The sequence below is a fragment of the Delphinus delphis genome, unplaced genomic scaffold (genome assembly GCF_949987515.2).
Source record: "Delphinus delphis unplaced genomic scaffold, mDelDel1.2 scaffold_205, whole genome shotgun sequence".
Taxonomy (NCBI): Eukaryota; Metazoa; Chordata; class Mammalia; order Artiodactyla; family Delphinidae; genus Delphinus; species Delphinus delphis.
Genome location: NW_027192826.1, coordinates 22,538 through 47,067, shown reverse-complemented (window position 1 = coordinate 47,067; position 24,530 = coordinate 22,538). Strand labels below are relative to the sequence as shown.

Here is a 24,530-nt window from a genome sequence, read left to right as displayed (position 1 = left end):
TCAGCTGTTAACCTTATGGGAGTTCCCTTGTATGTTATTTGTTGTTTTTCCCTTGATGCTTTCAATATTTTTTCTTTGTTTTTAATTTTTGCCAATTTGATTACTATGTGTCTCAGTGTGTTTCTCCTTGGGTTTATCCCGTATGGGACTCTCTGTCCTTCCTGGACTTGGGTGGCTATTTCCTTTCCCACGTTAGGGACGTTTTCTACTATAATCTCTTCAAATATTTTCTCGGGTCCTTTCTCTCTCTCTTCTCCTTCTGGGACCCCTATAATGCGAATGTTGTTGCATTTAATGTTGTCCGAGCGGTCTCTTAGGCTGTTTTCAGTTCTTTTCATTCTTTTTTCTTTATTCTGTTCCACAGCAGTGAATTCCACCATTCTGTCTTCCAGGTCACTTACCAGCTTTTCTGCCTCAGTTATTCTGCTGTTGATTCCTTCTAGTCTACTTTTCATTTCAGTTTTTGTATTGTTCTTCTCTGTTGTTTGTTCTTTAATTCTTCTAGGTCTTTGTTAAACATTTCTTGCATCTTCTCGATCTTTGTCTCCATTCTTTTTCCGAGGTCCTGGATCATCTTCACTATCATTATTCTGAATGATTTTTCTGGAAGGTTGCCTATCTCCACTTCATTTAATTGTTTTTCTGGGGTTTTATCTTGTTCCTTCATCTGGTACATAGCCCTCTGCCTTTTCATCTTATCTATCTTTCTGTGAATGTGGTTTTTGTTCCACAGGCTGCAGGATTGTAGTTCTTCTTGCTTCTGCTGTCTGCCCTCTGGTGGATGAGGCTATCTAAGAGGGTTGTGCAAGTTTCCTGATGGGAGCACTGATGGTAGGTAGAGCTGGCTGCTGCTCTGATGGGCAGAGCTTAGTAAAACCTTAATCCGCTTGTCTGATGTTGGGACTGCTGGCTTTCCTCCCTGTTGTTTGGCCTGAGGCAACCCAACATTGGAGACTACCCGGGCTCTTTGGTGGGGCTAATGGCGGACTCTGGGAGGGCTCATGCCAAGAAATACTTCCCAGAACTTCTGCTGCCAGTGTCCTTGTCCTCCTGGTGAGACACAGCCCCATCCCCGCCTCTGCAGGAGACCCTCCAACACTGTCAGGTAGGGCTGGTTCAGTCTCCCCTGGGGTCACTGTTCCTTCCTCCCGTTGCCAGAACCCCAGGTTCGGAAACCTGACATGGGGCTCAGAACCTTCACTCCACCCGACCACGGCCATACCACCCTGAACGCGCCCGATCTCGTCTCAATCTTGGAAGCTAAGCAGGGTCAGGCCTGGTTAGTACTTGGATGGGAGACCGCCTGGGAATACCAGGTGCTGTAGGCTTTTTGCCTCCCACTCAGCCTTAAAACAAAAACAAAAACAAAAAAACCTTCACTCCAGTGGGTGGATTTCTGTGGTATAAGTGTTCTCCAGTTTGTGAGTCACCCACCCAGCAGTTATTGGATTTGATTTTATTGTGATTTCGCCCCTCGTACCGTCTTATTGTGGCTTCTCCTTTGTCTTTGGATGTGGGGTATCTTTTTTGTGAGTTCCAGTGTCTTCCTGTTGATGATTGTTCAGCAGTTAGTTGTGATTCTGGAGTTCTCGCAAGAGGGAGTGTGAGCACGTCCTTCTACTCTGCCATCTTCTTGGCTTGTTAACTTAGTTGTCCCTGCTTTCTAGATGTTATTGTCTAGTGATAGAAAGAAGTAAATAGATGCGCACTGCACGTTGAAGTCAGGCGAGGAGAGGGCGTCCAGATTTCACCGTTCCCCTAGGACTTGTTGCACCTAAGCTCAGATACCTTGCTTAGTTCACAAGGCACAAGTCTGTCACATCACTGTCTCCAGGCAAAAAGTTTCTCCAGGTACTTACGTTCTCCCTGATGAGAACCTCTTCCCTGCTTGCCTTCAGGCTTGGCGCCCACCACACGCTCAGCCTGGCTGACTCATGTGGAGCTGGCTCAGGACTCAACCCCCCCACTGCCCCTGCTGGGTTAGGTGCTTCCACACACCCCAGGCTCTCCTCCCTGTAGCGGCTTTCCCACTGCATACAATGACCCTGTCCTGCTCTGGAGAATGACTCTCTAGCAGGCAGGGTCTATAGTTTGTGAACCTTTTCTTTTACATTGTGCTTAAAATACACATATCAAAATTTACCATTTTGACCTTTTTAAGTGTATAGTTCAGCGGTGTTAAGTACACTGATAATGTGGTACAACCATCTCCAGTGTCCATTTCTAAGACTTATTTATCAATCCAAATTGACATCCTGTACCCATTACACGGTAACACCCCATCTCCCCTCCCCCAGCCCCCATAACCTCTCTTCTGCATTCTCTATCTAGGAACTGGCCTGTTCTAAGTGGGATCATACATTATTTGTCCTGTTGTCTCTGGCCTATTTCATGTAGCATAATGTTTTCAAGGTTCTTCCTTATTGTAGCCTGTGTCAGAATTTCCTTCCTGTTTAAGGAGTAATGCATTCCATTGCATGGATCGTATAGCTTGTGAATCTTTACACTCCCAGGCTTGACCCAGCCCTTGGCAAGTGTTTCTTGGATGAACAAATAAATGTGTGGTCCATCCCTGAGAGGCGGACATATGCCCGAGTTAGTTGAAGACATTCAAGTGATTGCCCAGGAAAAGACACCAGTTACCAATGGAAACTTTCAATGCAAACATAAATATAAGTAAAACATCAACATAAATAAAAATAAAAATTTTAATTTTCACAGAAGAGAATAATCAACATTTTCCCCCTGAGTGTCATCAGGAGCTTAAAAGAACTCCTGTTATTGAAATCCAATCTCAAAATGAAGTCTCTGAGATTTTTCTTTCAATGCCTGGGCTCAAGTCCACCCTGCAGAGGAGAACTCAGCAGGAGATGATCCCTCCTCCACCCGCAGCATCTACCCTAGTCTCCCCTCTCCCATCCCGCATGCTCCCTCCCCTTGTACAGCCTTGTCCATCCCAGCCCTCAGAGCTGGCAAGGCTGCCACTGACACGCCTCCAATCACTTCACAAGCTCTTCTTCTTACAGTCCTCCTTTTCTCTCATGGTTGGATAGTATTCTATTGTATAAATATACCACAATTTCTTTGTTAATTTATTTGTTGATAGTCATTTAATTTATTTCCATATCATGGCTGTTGTGAGTAATGCTGCCATCAACATGGGAGTGCAAGTGTCTCTTCAGTAACCAGTTTCCATTTCCTGTGGGTTTATACCCAGGAGTGGGACTGCTGCATCACATGGTGGTTCTACTTTTCATTTTTGAGGAACTTCCATACTGTTCTCCACAGTGCGGCACCAGTTGACAATCCCACAAACAGTTCACAAAGTTTCCCTTTTCTCCATATTCTCATTAACGTTTGTTATTTTTGTCTTCTTGATGATCAACATTCTAATAGATGTGAGGTGAGACCACATCATGGTTTCGATTTGCATTTCCCTGATGATTAGTGATATTGAGCACCTGTTCATGTCCCTGTTGGTAATTTGTATGTCTTCTTTGAAAAACTGTCTGTTTAGTTCCTCTGCTCATTTTTTAATCAGATTGTTTTATGAGTCTTATGAGTTCTTTATATGTTTTATATATTACCCCCTATTCTGATATATAGTTTGCAAAATGTTTCTCCCATCCTGTAGGTTGCCTTTTCACTTTGTTGATTGTTTCTTTTACTGTGCAGAAGCTTTTAAGTTTGATGTAGTCCCATCTGTTGATTAGGTTGTTGTTGTTTGTGCTTTTGATGTCACATCCAAAATATCATTGACAAGACCAATATTGAGGACAGTCTTCTCTACGTTTTCTTCTAGGAGTTTTATGGTTTCAGATCTTAGGTTTAATTGTTTGATCCATTTTGAGTTAATTTTCTGAGTTGTGTAAGATAGTAGTCCAATTTCATTTTTCTGCATGTGGTTCTCCAGTTTTCCCAAAACCATTGTTGAAGAGACTGTCCTGTCCCCACTGGAAGTTTCTGCCTTCATTATTAGATTTTAGCTGTATGTATATGCAGGGGTTTAATTCTGGACTTTCCATTCTGTTCCATTAGTCTATGGGTCTATTTTTATGCCAGTATTATTACTGAATTAATTACTATAGCTTTGTAGTATAGTTTGAAATTAGAAACCATCATGCTTACGGTTTTGCTTTTCTTTCTCTATTACTTTGGCCATGTGGGATTTTTTTTTGTCATTTCATCCAAATTTTAGGATTGTTTTTTCTATTTCCATAAAAATGCCCCTGGATCACCCATACCGGGAGCATGTGGCAGGTGTGGCAGCCAGCGACATGTCCCTCTTCTGCTGGGCAGTGCCCTGGGAGCCCTGTGCACCCTGTCTCCACCCCTGTTGCACTGTGTGAACCCAAAGGTAAACTAAACTCTCAAACCCCTCCAAAACAAATTGCCACTGGAATTTTCATAAGGTTTGATTTGACGTTTTCACAAAATTAACTCTTTCAAATAATGAACACAGGATGTCTTTCCATTTATTTGTGTCTTCTTTGATTTTTTTCCCTAAAGTCTTGTAGTTTTGGTTGTACAGATCTTTCACTTTCATGGTTAAATTTATTCCTAGGTATTCTGTTGTGTTTGATGCTATTGTGAATCTTTCTGTGAGTTTTCTTTAATTCTTTTTCAGATGTGTCATTGTTAGTTTATAGAAAAGCAACTGGTTTCTGTGTATTGATTTTATATCCTGCAAATTTACTGAATTCATTGATTACATCCAACAGATTTTTAGTTGAGTTGGAATTTTTAATATATAAGATCATAGCATCAGCCAAATAGCAAAAATTTACTTGTTCTTTTCCAATTTATATGTCTTTTATTTCTTTGTCTTGGCTGATTTCTGTAGTTAGGACTTCCAGAATTATGTTGAATAAGAGTAGAGAGAGTCAGCACTCTTATCTTGTTCCTGATCTTAGAGGAAAAGCTTTCAATTTTTCTCCATCAAGTATGATGTTAGCTCTATGTTTGTTGTACATGTTCTTAATATATTGAGGTGTGTTCTTTCTATCCCCAGTCTGTTGAGGGTTTTTATCATGAAGCGATGTTGTATTTTATGAAAAGCTTTTACTGCGTCTATTGAAATGATCATATAATCTTTATCTTTCACTTTTTTTTTTTTTTGCAGTACACGGGCCTCTCACTGTTGTGGCCTCTCCCGTTGCAGAGCACAGGCTCCTGACGCACAGTCTCAGCGGCCATGGCTCACGGGCCTAGCCGCTCCACGGCATGTGGGATCTTCCCAGACTGGGGCATGAACCCATGTCCTGTGCATCAGCAGGCGGACTCTCAACCACTGCGCCACCAGGTAAGCCCATGTTTTTCACTTTATTAATGTGGGGTATCACATTTTGATTTGCATACATCAAACACTCCTTGCATCCCAGGGATGAATCCAACTTGGTTATGGTGTATGATCCTTTTCATGTGTTCTTGGATTTGGTTTGCGAGTATTTTGTTGAGAGTTTTTCTATCTACGTTTATCAGGGATATTGGTCTATAGTTGTTTTCTTTTAAATTAATTAATTAATTTGGTTGTGCCAGGTCTTAGCTGTGGCTTGCTGGCTACTTAGTTGTGGCATGTGAACTCTTTAATTGTGGCATGCAAACTCTTTAGTTGCAGCATTGCATGTGGGATCTAGTTCCCTGACCAGGGATCCCGAACCTGGGCCCCCTGCATTGGAAGTATGGAGTCTTAACCACTGTGCCACAAGGGAAGTCCCTATAGTTTTCTTTTCTCGTGCTGTCCTTATCTGGCTTTGGTATCAGAGCAGTGTTTGCATCATAGAAAAAGTTTGGACATGTTTCCTCCTCTTCAAATTTTGGAAGACTTTAAGAAGAACTGGTGTTAATTTTTCCTTAGACATTTGATAGAATTCACCAGTGAAGCTATCTGGTCCTGAGGTTTTCTGTGTTGAGAGGTTTTAGATTACTGATTCAATCACCTTCCTCATTATTTGTCTGTCAGACTTGCTATTTTTTTTCCTGGTTCAGTCAGTCTTGGTAGGTTGTATGATTCTAGGTAATTACCCATTTCTTGTAGGTCATTTTTGTTGGCATAAAGTTTTTCATAGTAGTTTCTCATGATCTTATGTATTTCTGTATTAACAGTTTAATGTCTCCTCTTTCATTTCTAACTTTGTTTTTCTCTTTTTTCTTAGTTAATGTAGCTAAAGCTTCCTCAATTTTGTTTATTTTTTATAAAAGATCCCTCCTATTGTTTTCTGCTCTCTATTTTCATTGTTTCCACTCTGGGCTTTATTTCCTTTCTTCTGCTAAATTTGGGTTTACTTTGTTCTACTTTTTCTAGTTCCTTGAGGTGTAAAGTTAGGTTGTGTATTTTCTTTTATTTATTTATTTTTAATAAATTTATTTATTTTATTTATTTATTTTTGGCTGCATTGGGTATTCATTGCTGCGTTCAGGCTTTCTGTAGTGGCGGTGAGTGGGGGCTACTCTTCGTTGTGATGTGCGGGCTTCTCATTGCGGTGGCTTCTCTTGTTGCAGAGCGTGGGCTCTAGGCATGTGGACTTCAGTAGCTGTGGCACATGGGCTCGGTAGCTGTGGCTCATGGCCTCTAGAGTGGAGCGCAGGCTCAGTAGTTGTGGCACATGGGCTTAGTTGCTCCAGAGCATGTGGGAATCTTCCCAGACCAGGGATCGAACCAGTGTTCCCTGCATTGGCAGGCAGATTCTTAACCACTGTGCCACCAGGGAAGCCCCAGGTTGTGTATTTTAGGCTTTTCTAATGTTACTCTATGAATATTTCTCTATAAACCTCCCTCTGTGGACTGCTAGGGGTTTTGGTAAGTTTTGTTCCTATTTTCATTTGCTTTGAGACTTTCTTTGATTTCTTCTTTGAGCCATTGATTTTTTCATGAATGTTTTGTTTAGTTTCCTTTATTTGTGGATTTTCCAGCTTTCCTCCTTGTTGTAGATTCTAGTTTAAATTATTGTGGTTCGAAAGGATACCTGGTATGATTTCAATCTTCCTAAACTTGCTAAGAGTTGTTTTATGTCCTATCTTATAATCAATCCTTAGAAATGTGCAGTGTGCACTTATGTAGAATGTATATTCTGCTGCTGTTGGATGGAATGTCCTATAGGTGCCTGGTAGATCCACTTGGTCTAATGTATGGTTTAAGTTCATCATTTCTTGCTGATTTTTGGTCTGGATGATCTATCAATTGTTGAAAGTGGGATGCTGAAATACCTTACTATTAATCTTTCTATGTCTCCCTTCATATCTGTTAGTATTTACTTAATGTATTTAGGTGTTTCAGCATTGGGTGTGTATGTGTTTATTATTATATCTTTTTGATGGATTGAGTACTTTATCATTTTATTTTTTTAAATAAATTTATTTATTTTTGGCTTCATTAGGTCTTAGTTGCTGTGCTCAGGCTTTCTTTTCAGTTGCAGTGAGCAGGAGCTACTCTTCGTTGCGGTGCGCAGGCCTCTCATTAAGGTGGCTTCTCTTGTTGCAGATCACAGGCTCTAGGTGTGTGGGCTTCAGTAGTTGTGGCACATGGGCTCAGTAGTTGTGCCTCGTGGGCTCTAGAGCGAAGGCTCAGTAATTTTGGCACAGGGGCTTAGTTGACCCACTGCATGTGGGATCTTCCCAGACCAGGGGTCGAGTCCACGTCCCCTGCATTGGCAGGTGGATTCTTAACCACTGGGCCACCAGGGAAGCCCACTTTATCATTTTATAATCACCTTCTTTGTCGCTTGTTAGTATTTTTGGCTTAAAGTCTATTTTGTCAGATATAAGTGTAGTTTTTCCCACTTTGTATTGGTTTCCAGGTGCATGGAATATAATTTTCTGTCCTTTCACTTTGATTCTATGTTTGTCCTTAAATCTGAAATGGGAGAGGAGCAGGAAGATGGCGGAAGAGTAAGATGCGGAGATCACCTTCCTCCCCACAGATACACCAGAAATACATCTACACGTGGAACAACTCCTACAGAACACCTACTGAACGCTGGCAGAAGACCTCAGACCTCCCAAAAGGCAAGAAACTCCCCACGTACCTGGGTAGGGCAAAAGAAAAAAAGAATAAACAGAGACAAAAGGATAGAGACGGCACCTGCACCAGTGGGAGGGAGCTGTGAAGGAGGAAAAGTTTCCACACACTAGGAAGCCCCTTCGCGGGCGGAGACTGCAGGAGGCGGAGGGGGGAGCTTCGAAGCCGCGGAGGAGTGCACAGCAATGGGTGTGGAGGGCAAAGCGGGGAGATTCCCGCACAGGGGATCGGTGCCGACCGGCACTCACCAGCCCGAGAGGCTTGTCTGCTCCCCCACCGGGGCAGGCGGGGCTGCGAGCTGAGGCTCTGAGGCTCGGGTTTCAGTTTCGGACGGAGCGCAGGGAGAGGACTGGGGTTGGCGGCTTGAAAATAGCCTGAAGGGGTTAGTGCACCACAGCTAGCCGGGAGGGAGTCCGGGGAAAAGTCTGCACCTGCCGAAGAGGCAAGAGACTTTTTCTTCCCTCTTTGTTTCCTGGTGCACGAGGAGAGGGGTTTAAGAATGCTGCTTAAAGGAACTCCAGAGACGGGCGCGAGCCGCGGCTAAAAGCGCAAACCCCAGAGACGGGCGCGAGCCACGGCTGAAAGCGCGGAATCCAGAGACGGGCGCGAGCCGCGGCTGAAAGCGCGGAATCCAGAGACAGGCGCGAGCCGCGGCTGAAAGCGCGGAATCCAGAGACGGGCGCGAGCCGCGGCTGAGGGCGCGGACCCCAGAGACAGGCGCGAGCCGCGGCTGAGGGTGCGGACTTCAGAGATGGGCGCAAGCCGCGGCTGGAGGCGCGGACCCCAGAGGCGGGCGGGAGACGTTGGGGCTGCTGCTGCCGCCACCAAGGGGCCTGTGTGCGAGCGCAGGTCGTTCTCCATGCCCCTCTTCCGCGGAGCCTGTGCAGCCCGCCACTGCCGGGTTCCTGGGATCCGAGGACGACTTCCCCGGGAGAGCACAGAGCGGGCCTCGGGCTGGTGCAGGGTCACGCCGGACTTTGCCGCCGCAGGCCCGCCCCGCATTCCGTGCCCCTCCCTCCCCGCCGGCCTCAGTACGCCAGAACTCCCGAATCAGCGGCTCCTTTAACCCCGTCCTGTCTGAGCAAAAAACAGACGCCCTCCAGCGACCTACATGCAGAGACAGGGCCAAATCCAAAGCTGAGCCCCTGTGAGCTGTGAGAACAAAGAAGAGAAAGGGAAATCTCTCCAGCAGCCTCAGAAGCAGCGGATTAAAGCTCCACAATCAACTTGATGTACCCTGCATCTGTGGAATACATGAATAGACAGCCAATCATCCCAAATTAAGGAGGTGGACTTTGGGAGCAAGATCTATGATTTTTTTCCCTATTCCTCTTTGTGTGAAGGTGTATGTGTATGCTTCTGTGTGAGATCTTGTCTGTATAGTCTTGCTTCCACCATTTGTCCTAGGGTTCTATCCGTCCATGGTTTTTCCTTAAAATTTTTTTCTTAATAATCAATTTTAATTTTAAGAACGTTATTATACTTTACCTTCGTCCTTTCTTTCTTTCTTTCTTTCTTTCCTTCCTTCCTTCCCTCCTTCCCTCCTTTAGACAACGAATCATCCCAAATTGAGGAGGTGGTCTCTGACAGCAAGATTTATGATTTTTCCCCCTTTACCTCTTTTAGTGAGGGTGTATGTGTATGCTTCTGTGTAAGATTTTGTCTGTATAGCTTTGCTTCCAACATTTGTCCTAAGGTTCTATCCGTCCCTTTTTTTTTTTCTTCTTTTTTTTTTTCTAAATAAGAATTTTTTAATTCAATAACTTTATTATACTTTATTTTATTTTTACTGTATCTTCTTTCTTTCTGCTTTTCCTTCTTTCCCTCCTTCCTTCCTTCCTCCCTCCCTTCTTCCCTCCTTTCGTTCCTTCTTGCCTTCTTTCCTTCTTTGCTTCTTTCTTTCTTTCTTTCTTCCTTCCTTCCTTCCCTCCTTCCTTCCCTCCTTTCCTTCTTTCTTTCCTCATACTTCTACTAATTCCCTCTACTTTTTCTCCCTTTTATTCTGAGCCGTGTGGATGAAAGGCTCTTGGTGCTCCAGCCAGGAGGCAGGGCTCTGCCTCTGAGGTAGGAGAGCCAACTTCAGGACACTGGTCCACAAGAGACCTCCCAGCTCCACATAATATCAAACGGCGAAAATCTCCCAGAGACCTCCATCTTAACACCAGCACCCAGCTTCACTCAACGACCAGCAAGCTACAGTGCTGGACAACCTGTGCCAAACAACTAGCAAAACAGGAACACAACCCCACCCATTAGCAGAGAGGCTGCCTAAAATCATAATAAGGCCACAGACACCCCAAAACACACCACCAGACGTGAACCTGCCCACCAGAAAGACAAGATCCAGCCTCATCCACCACAACACAGGCACTAGTCCCCTCCACCAGGAAGCCTACACAACCCACTGAACCAACCTTAGCCACTGGAGACAGACATCAAAAACAAGAGGAACTACGAACCTGCAGCCTGCAAAAAGGAGACCCCATCCCCCAAACACGGTAAGATAAGCAAAATGAGAAAACAGAAAAACACACAGCAGATAAAGGAACAAGATAAAAATGCACCAGACCTAACAAATGAAGAGGAAATAGGAAGTCTACCTGAAAAAGAATTCAGAATAATGATAGTAAGGTTGATCCAAATTTCTTGGAGATAGAATGGACAATAGAATGGACAAAATGCAAGAATCAGTTAACAAGGACCTAGAAGAACTAAAGATGAAACAAGCAACGATGAACAACACAATAAATGAAATTAAAAATACTCTAGATGGGATCAATAGCAGAATAACTGAGGCAGAAGAACGGATAAGTGACCTGGAAGATAAAATAGTGGAAATAACTACTGCAGAGCAGAATAAAGAAAAAAGAATGAAAAGAACTGAGGACAGTCTCAGAGACCTCTGGGACAACATTAAACGCACCAACATTCGAATTATAGGGGTTCCAGAAGAAGAAGAGAAAAAGAAAGGGACTGAAAAGATATTTGAAGAGATTATAGTTGAAAACTTCCCTAATATGGGAAAGGAAATAGTTAATCAAGTCCAGGAAGCACAGAGAGTCCCATACAGGATAAATACAAGGAGAAATACGCCAAGACACATATTAATCAAACTGTCAAAAATTAAATACAAAGAAAGCATATTAAAAGCAGCAAGGAAAAACAACAAATAACACATAAGGGAATCCCCATAAGGTTAACAGCTGATCTCTCAGCAGAAACCCTACAAGCCAGAAGGGAGTGGCAGGACATACTGAAAGTGATGAAGGAGAAAAACCTGCAGCCAAGACTACTCTACCCAGCAAGGATCTCATTCAGATTTGATGGAGAAATTAAAACCTTTACAGACAAGCAAAAGCTAAGATAATTCAGCACCACCAACCCAGCTTTACAACAAATGCTAAAGGATCTTCTCTAGGCAAGAAACACAAGAGAAGGAAAAGACCTATAATAACGAACCCAAAACAATTTAGAAAATGGGAATAGGAACATACATATCGATAATTACCTTAAATGTAAATGGACTAAATGCTCCCACCAAAAGACACAGATTAGCTGAATGGATACAAAAACAAGACCCTTATATATGCTGTCTACAAGAGACCCACTTCAGACCTAGAGACACATACAGACTGAAAGTAAGGGGATGGAAATAGGTATTCCATGCAAATGGAAACCAAAAGAAAGCTGGAGTAGCAATTCTCATATCAGACAAAATAGACTTTAAAATAAGGACTATTAAAAGAGACAAAGAAGGACACTACATAATGATCAAGGGATCGATCCAAGAAGAAGATATAACAATTGTAAATATTTATGCACCCAACATAGGAGCACCTCAATACATAAGGCAAATACTAACAGCCATAAAAGGGGAAATCGACAGTAACACATTCATAGTAGGGGACTTAAACACCCCACTTTCACCCATGGACAGATCATCCAAAATGAAAATAAATAAGGAAACACAGGCTTTAAATGATACATTAAACAAGATGGACTTAATTGATATTTATAGGACACTCCATCCAAAAACAACAGAATACACATTTTTCTCAAGTGCTCATGGAACATTGTCCAGGATAGATCATATCTTGGGTCACAAATCAAGCCTTGGTAAATTTAAGAAAATTGAAATTGTATCAAGTATCTTTTCTGACCACAACGCCATGAGACTAGATATCAATTACAGGAAAAGATCTGTAAAAAATACAAACACATGGAGGCTAAACAATACACTACTTAATAATGAAGTGATCATTGAAGAAATCAAAGAGGAAATCAAAAAATACCTAGAAACAAATGACAATGGAGACACAACGACCCAAAACCTGTGGGATGCAGGAAAAGCAGTTCTAAGGGGGAAGTTTATAGCAATACAAGCCCACCTTAAGAAGCAGGAAACATCTCGAATAAACAACCTAACCTTGCACCTCAAGCAATTAGAGAAAGAAGAACAAAAAAACCCCAAAGCTAGCAGAAGGAAAGAAATCATAAAAATCAGATCAGAAATAAATGAAAAAGAAATGAAGGAAACAATAGCAAAGATCAATAAAACTAAAAGCTGGTTCTTTGAGAAGATAAACAAAATAGATAAACCACTAGCCAGACTCATCAAGAAAAAAAGGGAGAAGACTCAAATCAATAGAATTAGAAATGAAAAAGGAGAGATAACAACTGACACTGCAGAAATAAAAGAGATCATGAGAGATTACCACAAGCAACTCTATGCCAATAAAATGGACAATCTGGAAGAAATGGGCAAATTCTTAGAAATGCACAACCTGCCAAGACTGAATCGGGAAGAAATAGAAATATGAAGAGACCAATCACAAGCACTGAAATTGAAACTGTGATTAAAAATCTTCCAACAAAGAAAAGCCCAGGACCAGATGGCTTCACAGGCGAATTCTATCAAACATTTAGAGAAGAGCTAACACCTATCCTTCTCAAACTCTTCCAAAATATAGCAGAGGGAGGAACACTCCCAAACTCCTTCTACGAGGCCACCATCACCTTGATACCAAAACCAGGCAAGGATGTCACAAAGAAAGAAAACTACAGACCAATATCACTGATGAACATAGATGCAAAAATCCTCAACAAAATACTAGCAAACAGAATCCAACAGCACATTAAAAGGATCATACACCATGATCAAGTGGGGTTTATTCCAGGAATGCAAGGATTCTTCAATATACGCAAATCTATCAATTTGATAAACCATATTAACAAATTGAAGGAGAAAAACCATATGATCATCACAATAGATGCAGAGAAAGCTTTTGACAAAATTCAACACCCATTTATGATAAAAACCCTGCAGAAAGTAGGCATAGAGGGAACTTTCCTCAACATAATAAAGGCCATATATGACAAGCCCACAGCAAACATCATCCTCAATGGTGAAAAACTGAAAGCATTCCCACTAAGATCAGGAACAAGACAAGGGTGCCCGCTCTCACCACTCTTAATCAACATAGTTTTGGAAGTTTTAGCCACAGCAATCAGAGAAGAGAAGGAAATAAAAGGAATCCAAATTGGAAAAGAAGAAGTAGAGCTGTCACTGTTTGCAGATGACATGATCCTATACATAGAGAATCCTAAAGATGCTACCAGAAAACTACTAGAGCTAATCAATGAATTTGGTAAAGTGGCAGGATACAAAATTAATGCACAGAAATCTCTGGCATTCCTATATACTAATGATGAAAAATCTGAAAGTGAAATCAAGAAAACACTCCCATTTACCATTGCAACAAAAAGAATAAAATATCTAGGAATAAACCTACCTAAGGAGACAAAAGACCTGTATGCAGAAAATTATAAGACACTGATGAAAGAAATTAAAGATGATACAAATAGATGGAGACATATACCATGTTCTTGGATTGGAAGAATCAACATTGTGAAAATGACTCTACTACCCAAAGCAATCTACATATTCAATGCAATCCCTATCAAACTACCACTGGCATTTTTCACAGAACTAGAACAAAAAATTTCGCAATTTGTATGGAAACACAAAAGACCCCGAATAGCCAAAGCAATCTTGAGAACAAAAAAAGGAACTGGAGGAATCAGGCTCCCTGACTTCAGACTATACTACAAAGCTACAGTTATCAAGACGGTATGGTACTGGCACAAAAACAGAAAGATAGATCAATGGAACAGGATAGAAAGCCCAGAGATAAACCCATGCACATATGGACACCTTATCTTTGATAAAGGAGGCAGGAATGTACAGTGGAGAAAGGACAGCCTCTTCAATAAGTGGTGCTGGGAAAACTGGACAGGTATATGTAAAAGTATGAGATTAGATCACTCCCTAACACCATACACAAAAATAAGCTCAAAACGGATTAAAGACCTAAATATAAGGCCAGAAACTATCAAACTCTTAGAGGAAAACATAGGCAGAACACTCTATGACATAAATCACAGCAAGATTCTTTCTGACCCACCTCCTAGAGTAATGGAAATAAAAACAAAAATAAACAAATGGGACCTAATGAAACTTCAAAGCTTTTGCACAGCCAAGGAAACCACAAACAAGACCAAAAGACAACCCTCAGAATGGGAGAAAATATTTGCGAATGAAGCAACCGACAAAGGATTAATCTCCAAAATTTACAAGCAGCTCATGCAGCTCAATAACAAAAAAACAAACAACCCAATCCAAAAATGGGCAGAAGACCTAAATAGACATTTCTCCAAAGAAGATATACAGACTGCCAAGAAACACATGAAAGAATGCTCAACATCATTAATCATTAGAGAAATGCAAATCAAAACTACAATGAGATATCATCTCACACCAGTCAGAATGGCCATCATCAAAAAATCTAGAAACAATAAATGCTGGAGAGGGTGTGGAGAAAAGGGAACCCTCTTGCACTGCTGGTGGGAATGTGAATTGGTTCAGCCACTATGGAGAACAGTATGGAGGTTCCTTATAAAACTACAAATAGAACTACCATATGACCCAACAATCCCACTACTGGGCATATACCCTGAGAAAACCGAAATTCAAAAAGAGTCATGTACCAAAATGTTCATTGCAGCTCTATTTACAATAGCCCGGAGATGGAAACAACCTAAGTGCCCATCATCGGATGAATGGATAAAGAAGATGTGGCACATATATACAATGGAATATTACTCAGCCATAAAAAGAAACGAAATTGAGCTATTTGTAATGAGGTGGATAGACCTAGAGTCTGTCATACACAGTGAAGTAAGTCAGAAAGAGAAAGACAAATACCGTATGCTAACACATATATATGGAATTTAAGAAAAAAAAATGTCATGAAGAACCTAGGGGTAAAGCAGGAATAAAGATGCAGACCTCCTAGAGAACGGACTTGGGGTTATGGGGAGGGGGAAGGGTGAGCAGTGACGGGGCGGGGGAGAGTCATGGACATGTACACACTAACAAACGTAGTAAGATAGATAGCTAGTGGGAAGCAGCCGCAAGGCACAGGGATATTGGCTCGGTGCTTTGTGACAGCCTGGAGGGGTGGGATGGGGAGGGTGGGAGGGAGGGAGATGCAAGAGGGAAGAGATATGGGAACATATGTATATGTATAACTGATTCACTTTGTTACAAAGCAGAAACTAACACACCATAGTAAAGCAATTATACCCCAATAAAGATGTTAAAAAAAAAAATCTGAAATGGGTCTTTCTTACAGTTGGGTGTCATTATTTTAAATTCATTCAGCCACTCTGGGACTTTTAATGGTGAAATCAATCCAGTTACATCTAGAGTAATTATTGATATGTAGGGATTTACTAATGCCAGTTTATGACTTGCTTTCTTGTTGTTTTGTATTTGCATAGTTTCTTTCCCTGTCTTTCTCAGCCTACTTCATAAATTGCTTAATTTCCCTGGTGGTATGCTCTGTTTCCCCTTTCTTTGCCTTTTGTGGATCTACTCTAGTTTTTGCTTTGTGGTTATTTTGTGAATTATATAAAACATCTAATAGATAAAATAGTCCATTGTAACCCAGAATTGCCAAAGCATTCCTAAGGAAAAAGAACAAAGCTGGAGGCATAAACTTCCCAGACTTCAGACTATACTACAAAGCTACATTAATCAAAATGGCATGGCATTGGCACAAAAACAGACATATAGATCAATGGAACAGAATAGAGAGCCCAGAAATAAACCCACACTCCTACAGTCAATTAATCTTTGACAGAGGAGACAAGAATGTAAAATGGAGAAAAGACAATCTCTTCAGCAAGTGGAGTTGGGAAAGCTGGACAGCCACATGCAAATCAATGAAGTTAGAACACTCCCTCACACCATACACATAAATAAACTCAAAATGGCTTAAAGACTTAAGTATAAGTCATGATACCATAAAACTCTTAGAAGGGAACATAGGCAAAACATTCTCTGAAATAAATTGTAGCAATGTTTTCTTAGGCCAGTCTACCAAGGCAATAGAAATAAAAGCAAAAATAAACAAATGGGCAATCAAACTTAAAAGCTTTTTCACAGCAGAGGAAACCATTAACAAAAAGAAAAGACAATATACAGACTGGGAGAAAACGTTTGCAAATGATGCAACCGACAATGGATTAATTTCCAAAATATACAAATAGCTCCTGCAATTCAATAACAAAAAACAAATAACCCAATTGAAACATGGGCAGAAGCCATAAATAGACAATTCTCCAAAGAAGACATACATATGGCCAATAGGCACAGGAAAATATGCTCAACATAGAATAACTTATAATGGAAAACAATCTGAAAAAGAGTATCTATTTATAGGTTTGTAATGTTTTCAGCTACTTTTTTGGCCATGCCATGTGGCTTGTGGAATCTTAGTTCCTTGACTAAGGATGAAACCCGGGACCACGGCAGTGAAAGCACCGAGCCCTAACCACTGGACTGCCAGGGAATTCCCTCAGCTACTATTTCTTTAAAGAAACTATCTGCCCCCTTCTTCATCTCTTCTTCTGGAATCCCAGTTAGTTGGATATTCGCCTTTCTGAAGGAAACCAATGGCTCTCTCAGGCTGTCTTCACTCTTAGGAAACCTTAGTTCTATTCCTCTTCTAACTGTATGCTTCCTACGGTTGTATCCTCCAGGTCACCCATTCTTCCACCTGGTCTGCCTTGCCGCACATGCTGTCCATTGCATTCTTCATCTCATTCATTCATTGAGTCTTTCAGTCCACAATATTTTTATAATTTCAAAATCTTTGGTAAGGAAATCCTTCTTTTCCTTACATTTATATTTATTACCGGGTTTACTGAATTGCCTTTTTGAGTTTTCTTGTAGCTTGTTGAATTTCTTCTTAATAGGTATTTTGAATTCTTTATCAGTTAGATCATAATATTCCATGCCTTTGTGTTCAGTTGCTGGAGAATTTTCTCTTTGCAATAACATATTTCCCTGGGTTTTCGTAGTGGTTAAATATATGCAACTGTGCTATCACCTTTGAAGTAGCAGACACCCTTCTTAGGTAAGGATTTATGTTTACTTTGGTTCTTACAATGGACCCAGTGGGCTATTAGAAACATTTATTTTGTATTCCAGAAGGTGGCACTGTAAGTCAAGTTTGTGGTTTCTCCCTTGCCCACTGATTGCAGCCTGTTTTCTGAGCAAGCTCCCCGTCTCCTGGATGCGTCTCTACGGAGGCACTAGGTGTGCACACACAAGCTGGTATCAGAGTCGGCGGAGGCGTGGGATTAGCAGTGAGGCTTTGGGGACGTCTGCAGCCCGGGTGGGAGACTCTGTTGTGGGGTAATCCAAGCCTAGTGGGCAGATCCCATGCTGACTTCTGAAGCAGACAGCAGGAACCTGCTCCTATAATGTTCTAGCATTCCTATCTGCTTTCTTTCCTTGCTCTTTCCACTGCCCAGTCATGGAGGTCCCTCCTCGGAGACCCGGGTGCTGCTGGAGACAAACAGGTTTCTCCAACCGTGGCCTGTACAGCTGGGTAGCTGTGCGGTTACCACTTTCCACATTCTCGTTGGGAGAGGTCACAGCTCCTGCCACCCAGGCAGCACTGTCCTGGGAAGGGGGACGTTCTGGCATAGTCCTCCCACTCCTGATGTCCCCATCTGTCTGTCCCACGCCAGTGGCCTGCTGGACTCTCTCTCCAGGCAGGCTGGGCTTGTACAATCTTTCTTGCCTGTGAGTATCTGCCCAGGTCAGAACTCTCCAGTGAGGGAAAGTTCTCTGACTCCTTGGATCCACAGCCCTTACCAAGGCCTTATTTGTTTATTTGTGGATATATATTTGGATAGCCCTCTGAGTCCCTTGGCCTAGAGTGCTCAACACTTTTTTTCCTTTATGTCTATATAATTAGTTGTTTACCAGGGGAGGTGGGGAGAAAGGAGGAGTGACTTCCGTTTTTATGAGCAGACGTCACTGCCTAGAAATCTATACATTCACATTTATTTATACTTCTGCGCAAAATCAAGTATAGTTCTGAGTTGCTAATTAATTACTACTTTATTAATACTTGAGTATTTATTAATAATTTTGGAGAGTGACAAAGCTCCAAACTCACAGCTCTTTCCCCCTTCCTTGTGTTATAAACCTAAAATCCCCAAAGGATGATGCAGGAGACAATGACATTCTTGGGTGTGATTTGGTTGCTTTCAAATCCCTGTTCCAGCACTTACTAAAGAGTAACCTTAGAAAGATTATATCACCTGTTTTTTTGTTTTTTTGTTTTTGCTACGCGGGCCTCTCACTGTGTGGCCTCTCCCGTTGCAGAGCACAGGCTCCGGACGCGCAGGCTCAGTGGCTATGGCTCACAGGCCCAGCCGCTCCGCGGCATGTGGGATCTTCCCAGATCGGGGCACAAAGCCTTGTCCCCTGCATCGGCAGGTAGACTCTCAACCACTGCACCAGGGAAGCCCTATATCACCTCTTAAAATCTTGGTTTACTCATCTGAAAAATGGAGCTGATAATAATGATTCTTACTTAGGAGAGAATAAATGTTCATCATTATAATGATCATCAGGATCATCATCATTATTGCATCTTTTTTTTCCGCCCCTTGGGCTGCACCACGTGGCTTGCAGGATCTCAGTTCCCCGACCAGGGATTGAACCAGGGTTACAGCAGTGAAAGCATGGAGTCCTAACCACTAGTCAACCAGGGAACTCCCTGCATTTTTTAAAGAGTTACACAGAATTCCATCGTGTAGACATAAAGTTGTTACTGAACAACTGTGTGCATGACGCTCTGTGAAGTGAAAGGTTTCGGAGTTTGGAGCAGAGAAAGGTTTATTGCAGGGCCAAGAAAGGAGCTGGTGGCTTATGTCCCCCAAACCCCAAGCTCCTTGAAGGGTTTCAGCAAAGCACATTTAAAGGCAAGGTGAGGGAGGGGTGTGGTTGGTTGTTGTAGATTTCTTGGTGTTGTAATCCTTTGTTCTTGCGGCTGTCCACGTGGGTCAGGTCACAATATTCCTGTAAACCTCTAACAAGACAAATGTTATTCTCTGTTCTGCAACTTTTTATCTCTATATGAATGGAAAGGAGTTAATACCCTTAAAGGTCAGAGTCTTGAGAATGGGCTATCCTATGTATTTCAGGCTATAGGCAACATTCTTTTATAAAAGGTGCAGAGCCAGCATGACTAAGCACAGGAAAAGGAACAGATCTAATATGGAGTCAGATTTGTTCTCTCCCATTACAAAGTTATATATCTATTCAATGCTCCCTAAAGTTGCATTTAAATGCAGTGCTCAAACTATTTTGCCAGCATGTAAGAGGATGCTAAGATGAAAAATTTCACTGAGAGGCTATCTCTCTCCATATATATACCTATCTCTCTGTCTGTCTATCCATCCATCCATCCATCTTATCTATCTATCATTTATCAAATACCATAGTGAACTGACCATCCTAGGTGTATGAATTAGCTACTGTTGCATAACAAATTACCCCAAAATTGAGTGGTTTAAAATACGAGCATTTGGCTTCTCTGGTGGTGCAGTGGTTAAGAATCTGCCTGCCAATGAAGGGGACACGGGTTCAAGCCCTGGGATGGGAAGATTCCACATGCCTCAGAGCAGCTGAGCCTGTGGGCCACACTACTGAGCCTGTGCTCTAGAACCCAGGAGCCACAGCTACTGAAGCCTGCGAGCCTAGAGCCTGTGCTCTGCAACAAGAGAAGCCACCACAATGAGAATCCTGTGCACTGCAATGAAGAGTAGCCCCCACTCACCACAACTAGAGAAAGCCCACACAGAGCAACAAAGACCCAACGCAGACAAAAATAAATAAATTTATATAAAAAGAAAAAAATGAGCATTTATTATCTAACACATTTTCTTGGGACAGAAATCTAGGTGTGGCTTAGCTGGGCCTTTTGGCTAGGGGCCACTCACAGGCTGCAGTATCTAGCGGCTCACCTGGGGATAGGGTTTCCTTTAAGCTCATTCATGGGGCCACCAGCAAGATCTAGGTCCTCTCAGGCTGTTAGACTGAGGGCCTAGCTCCTCACTGGCTGTGGTGGGAAATCACCTTCTGTTCCTTGGCTCACGCGTCTCTCCTTAGGGCACCTGGCTTCCCCTGAGTGAGCAAGAAGGGACAGAAAGAGAGCAAAGTGTGTGAGGCGAATGTCACACTGTTTCATAGGTTGATTTCAGAAGTAACATCCACTACTTTTGCTGTGTTCTATTTGTTAGAAATAAGTCACTGGGTCCAACCCACGCCAAAGGAGAGGGAGTCACACAAGTGTGTGAAGAAGAGGAGGTGGGGATCACTGGGAGCCAACCTAGAAGCTGCTTCTCACGCTCGGAACTTGCAAAAATGAAGCAACTCAAAACTACTCTCACGATCGTTAAATCCATCATCTTCATTGAAGGAGTAAGAGGATCAGATTCCATCAATTGCTGAGTGTACCAAATCTCTTTATGCTTTTGCACTTGTTTATTTTCTCTAGTAGAGCTGTCAGTTTTTGCCTTATATATTTTGAATATAAGTAACTAGGTAAACCTGGAATTGTTTTATCTTTCATTAGAGTTCAGTCTGCTGTCATTATGAAGTAACTCTTTTTTTCTAGCATTCTTTTTGCTTTAACAGATATTTTGCTATATTTAAACTAAATAACAAGGACCTACTGTAAAAACAATATTTAAAATTAAAAATTTAAAAAACAAAACAAGAAAACATATTTTAATATGGCTTAAATAGTTTTTGTTTAGTTAGTGTTTGCACAGTATATATTTTCTACCTTTTTAATTTCAACTTTTCAGTTTTAGGGTGTTTTTTTGTAAACAGCATATTATGTATATCTAGGTCTATGTTTTTAATGCAGCCTGAGCCTGAAAATCTTTGTTTTCTCACAAGCATTTAGTTCACTTTATTTTATTTATTTATTTTTGGCTGCAGTGGGTCTTCATTGCTGTGCACAGGCTTTCTCTAGCTAAGGTGAGGGGGGGCTACTCTTCATTGTGGTGCGTGGGCTTCTTACTGCGGTGGCTTCTCTTGTTGCGGATGACGGGCTCTAGAGGGCAGGCTTCAGTAGTTGTGGCTCACGAGCTCTAGAGCTCAGGCTCAGTAGTTGTGGTGCACGGGCTTAGTTTCTCCATGGCATGTGGGATCTTCCCAGACCAGGGCTTGAACCCATGTCCCCTGCATTGGCAGGCAGATTCTTAGCCACTGCGCCACCAGGGAAGTCCATAGCTCACTTTAATTTAATGTGTTTATTAATACTTTATGATATTTTTATACATTTATTTATTTATTTTGGCTGCATTGGGTCTTTGCTGCTGCAAGCAGACTTTCTCTAGTTGTGGTTAGTGGGGATAACTCTTTGTTGTGGTGCAAGGCTTCTCATTACAATGGCTTCTCTTGTTGTGGAGCATGGGCTCTAGTTGCACAGGCTTCAGTAGTTGTGACGCTTGGGCTTCAGTAGTTGTAGCTCATGGGCTGTAGAGCACAGGCTCAGTAGTTGTAGTGCACGGGATTAGTTGCTCCGCGGCAGGTGGGATCTTCCTGGACCAGGGCTTGAACCTGTGTCCCCTGCATTGGCAGGCAAATTCTTCACCACTGTACCACCAGGGAAGCCAATACTTTATTAATACTTGAGTATTTATTAATAATTTACTGTATCGACTATGTATTTATTATTTGTTCTGCTAGTCTGTGTTCCTTTTTTGTTCCTTTCTTGCTTATTTTGTATCAAGTAAATATATTTGTTTTCTCCCTATGTTATATTAGAGAATATATACTCTTAAAAATTGAGGTAGAATTCAAATACCATAAAATCCACAATTTAAAAATGTACAGTTCAATGATTTTTACTATATTCACAAGGTTATGTAACCATCACAATTATCTAATTCCAGAACATTTTCATCACTCCAAAATAAAACCCTATACCAGTTAGCATTCATTCCCCATCCTCCCCCACCCAGTTCCTAGCAACCACTAATCTATTTAAAAAGTAGATTTATGTGGATTTGCCTATTCTGGACATCAATATATAAATGTATAGAATCATACAATATGTTGCCCTTTGTGTCTGGCTTCTTTTGCTTAGCACCGTATTTTCAAAGTTTATCCACATTGTAGCATGTATTAATACTTCATTCCTTTTTATTTCCATATAACATTTCTTTGTTAGGCTATACCTTATTTTGTTTATTCATTCCTTAGCTGATGGTCATGTGGAAGATTTCCACTTTATGTCTCTTATGAATAGTTCTGCTATAAACACTCATGTTCAATTATTTATCTGTTTTGAGTTCTCTTGGGTATATAACTAGGTGTTGGATTGCAGCATTATAAGGAAATCCCACATTTAACTTTGTGAGGAACTGTCAAACTATTTTCTAAAATGGCTGCACCAATTTACATTCCTATCAGCAATGTAGGAGGATTCCAGTTTTTCCACGTTATCATGAACATTTCTTATTTTCCATTTTTTCTTATAGCCATCCTTCTGGTATGAAGTGGTAACTCATTTTGTTTGATTTGCATTTCCCTAATGATTAATGATGGTGAACATCTTTTCATATAAATTGGCCATTTGTTTATCTTCTTTGGAGAAATGTCTATTCAGATCCTTTGCCTATTTTAAATTAGTTGTCTTTTTATTGTTGAGTTGAAGAGTTTTTTATATTTTCTGGACACTAGTCCCTTATCACACATGTAATTTCCAAATATTTTCTTTCCATTCTGTATGTTCTCTTTTCATTTACTTGGTAGTTTTCTTTGAAACACAGAGACTTTTAAAATTTTGATGAAGTCCAATTTATATATTTTTCTTTGGTTGTGTATGCTTTTAGTGTACTATCTAAGAAATCATTACCTAATCTAAGATCATGAAGATTACACCAATGTTTTATTCTAAGAGCTTTATATTTTATTTATTATATTTATGTTTTTGATCAATTTTAAGTTAATTTTGTGTATAGTGTGAGGTAAGGTCAAAGTTTAATCCTTTCATGTGGATATCCATTTGTGCCAGCATCATTTGTTGAAAAGACTGTTTTCCCCCATTGAATGTCTTGGCATCTTTGTTTAAAGTCATTTGATCATACATGTAGGGGTTTGTTTCTGGACTTTCAGTTATATTCGGTTGATCTATATGTCTACCCTTATGCCAGTGCCACACTTGATTAATGTTGCTTTGTAATAAGTTCTTTTATTTATTTATTTTTTACTACTTATTTATTTACCTGCGCTGGGTATTAGTTGCTGCACACAGGATCTTTGTTGCGGCATGCGGGATTTTCAGTTGCAGCATACAAACTCTTAGTTGTGGCATGTGGGATCTAGTTCCCTGATCAGGGATCGAACCTGGGCGCCCTGCACTGGGAGTGCAGAGTCTTAGTCACTGGACAACAAGGGAAGTCGCTGTAATAAGTTTTGAAATTGGGAAGTGTGAGCCTTACAGCTTTGTTCTTCACTTTCAAGATTGTTTTCGACATTCTGGGCCCTTTGCCTTTCTGTATGCATTTTTGATCAGCTTATCCATTTTGCCAGTTTAACAATGTTAAGTCTTTCAATCTGTAAATGCCTTTTCTTTTTTTTAAATTAATTAATTAATTTATTTTTGGCTGAGTTAGGTCTTTGTTGCTGCACGAGGGCTTTCTCTAGTTGTGGTGAACGGGGGATACTCTTCATTGCGGTGCTCAGTCTTCTCATTGTGTTGGCTTCTCTTGATGCAGAGAGTGGGCTCTAGGCATGCAGGCTTCAGTAGTTGTGGCTCGTGGACTCTAGAGCACAGGCACAGTAGTTGTGGCGCACGGGCTTAGCTGCTCCATGGCATGTGGGATCTTCCTGGACCAGGGCTCAAACCTGTGTCCCCTTCATTGGCAGGCAGATTCTTAACCACTGCACCACCAGGGAAGCCCTTGTAAATGCCTTTTCAACCATCTCTGCTGGTCTAATGGTTAGGATTTGGCACTCTCATAAATGTATTTTCATTCATTTAGGTCTTTAATTTCTTTCACTAATGTTTTGTAGTTTGGGGTGTACAAGTATTACACTTCTTTGGTTAAATTTATTCCTAAGTGTTTTATT

At 41.3% G+C, this 24,530-nt stretch overlaps 1 pseudogene; it reads left to right on the top strand.

Moving 5' to 3' along the window:
• Positions 1–1,208: 1,208 nt before the first annotated feature.
• On the top strand, positions 1,209–1,328 carry LOC132419371 (5S ribosomal RNA; annotated as a pseudogene).
• The last annotated feature ends 23,202 nt before the right edge of the window (positions 1,329–24,530 follow it).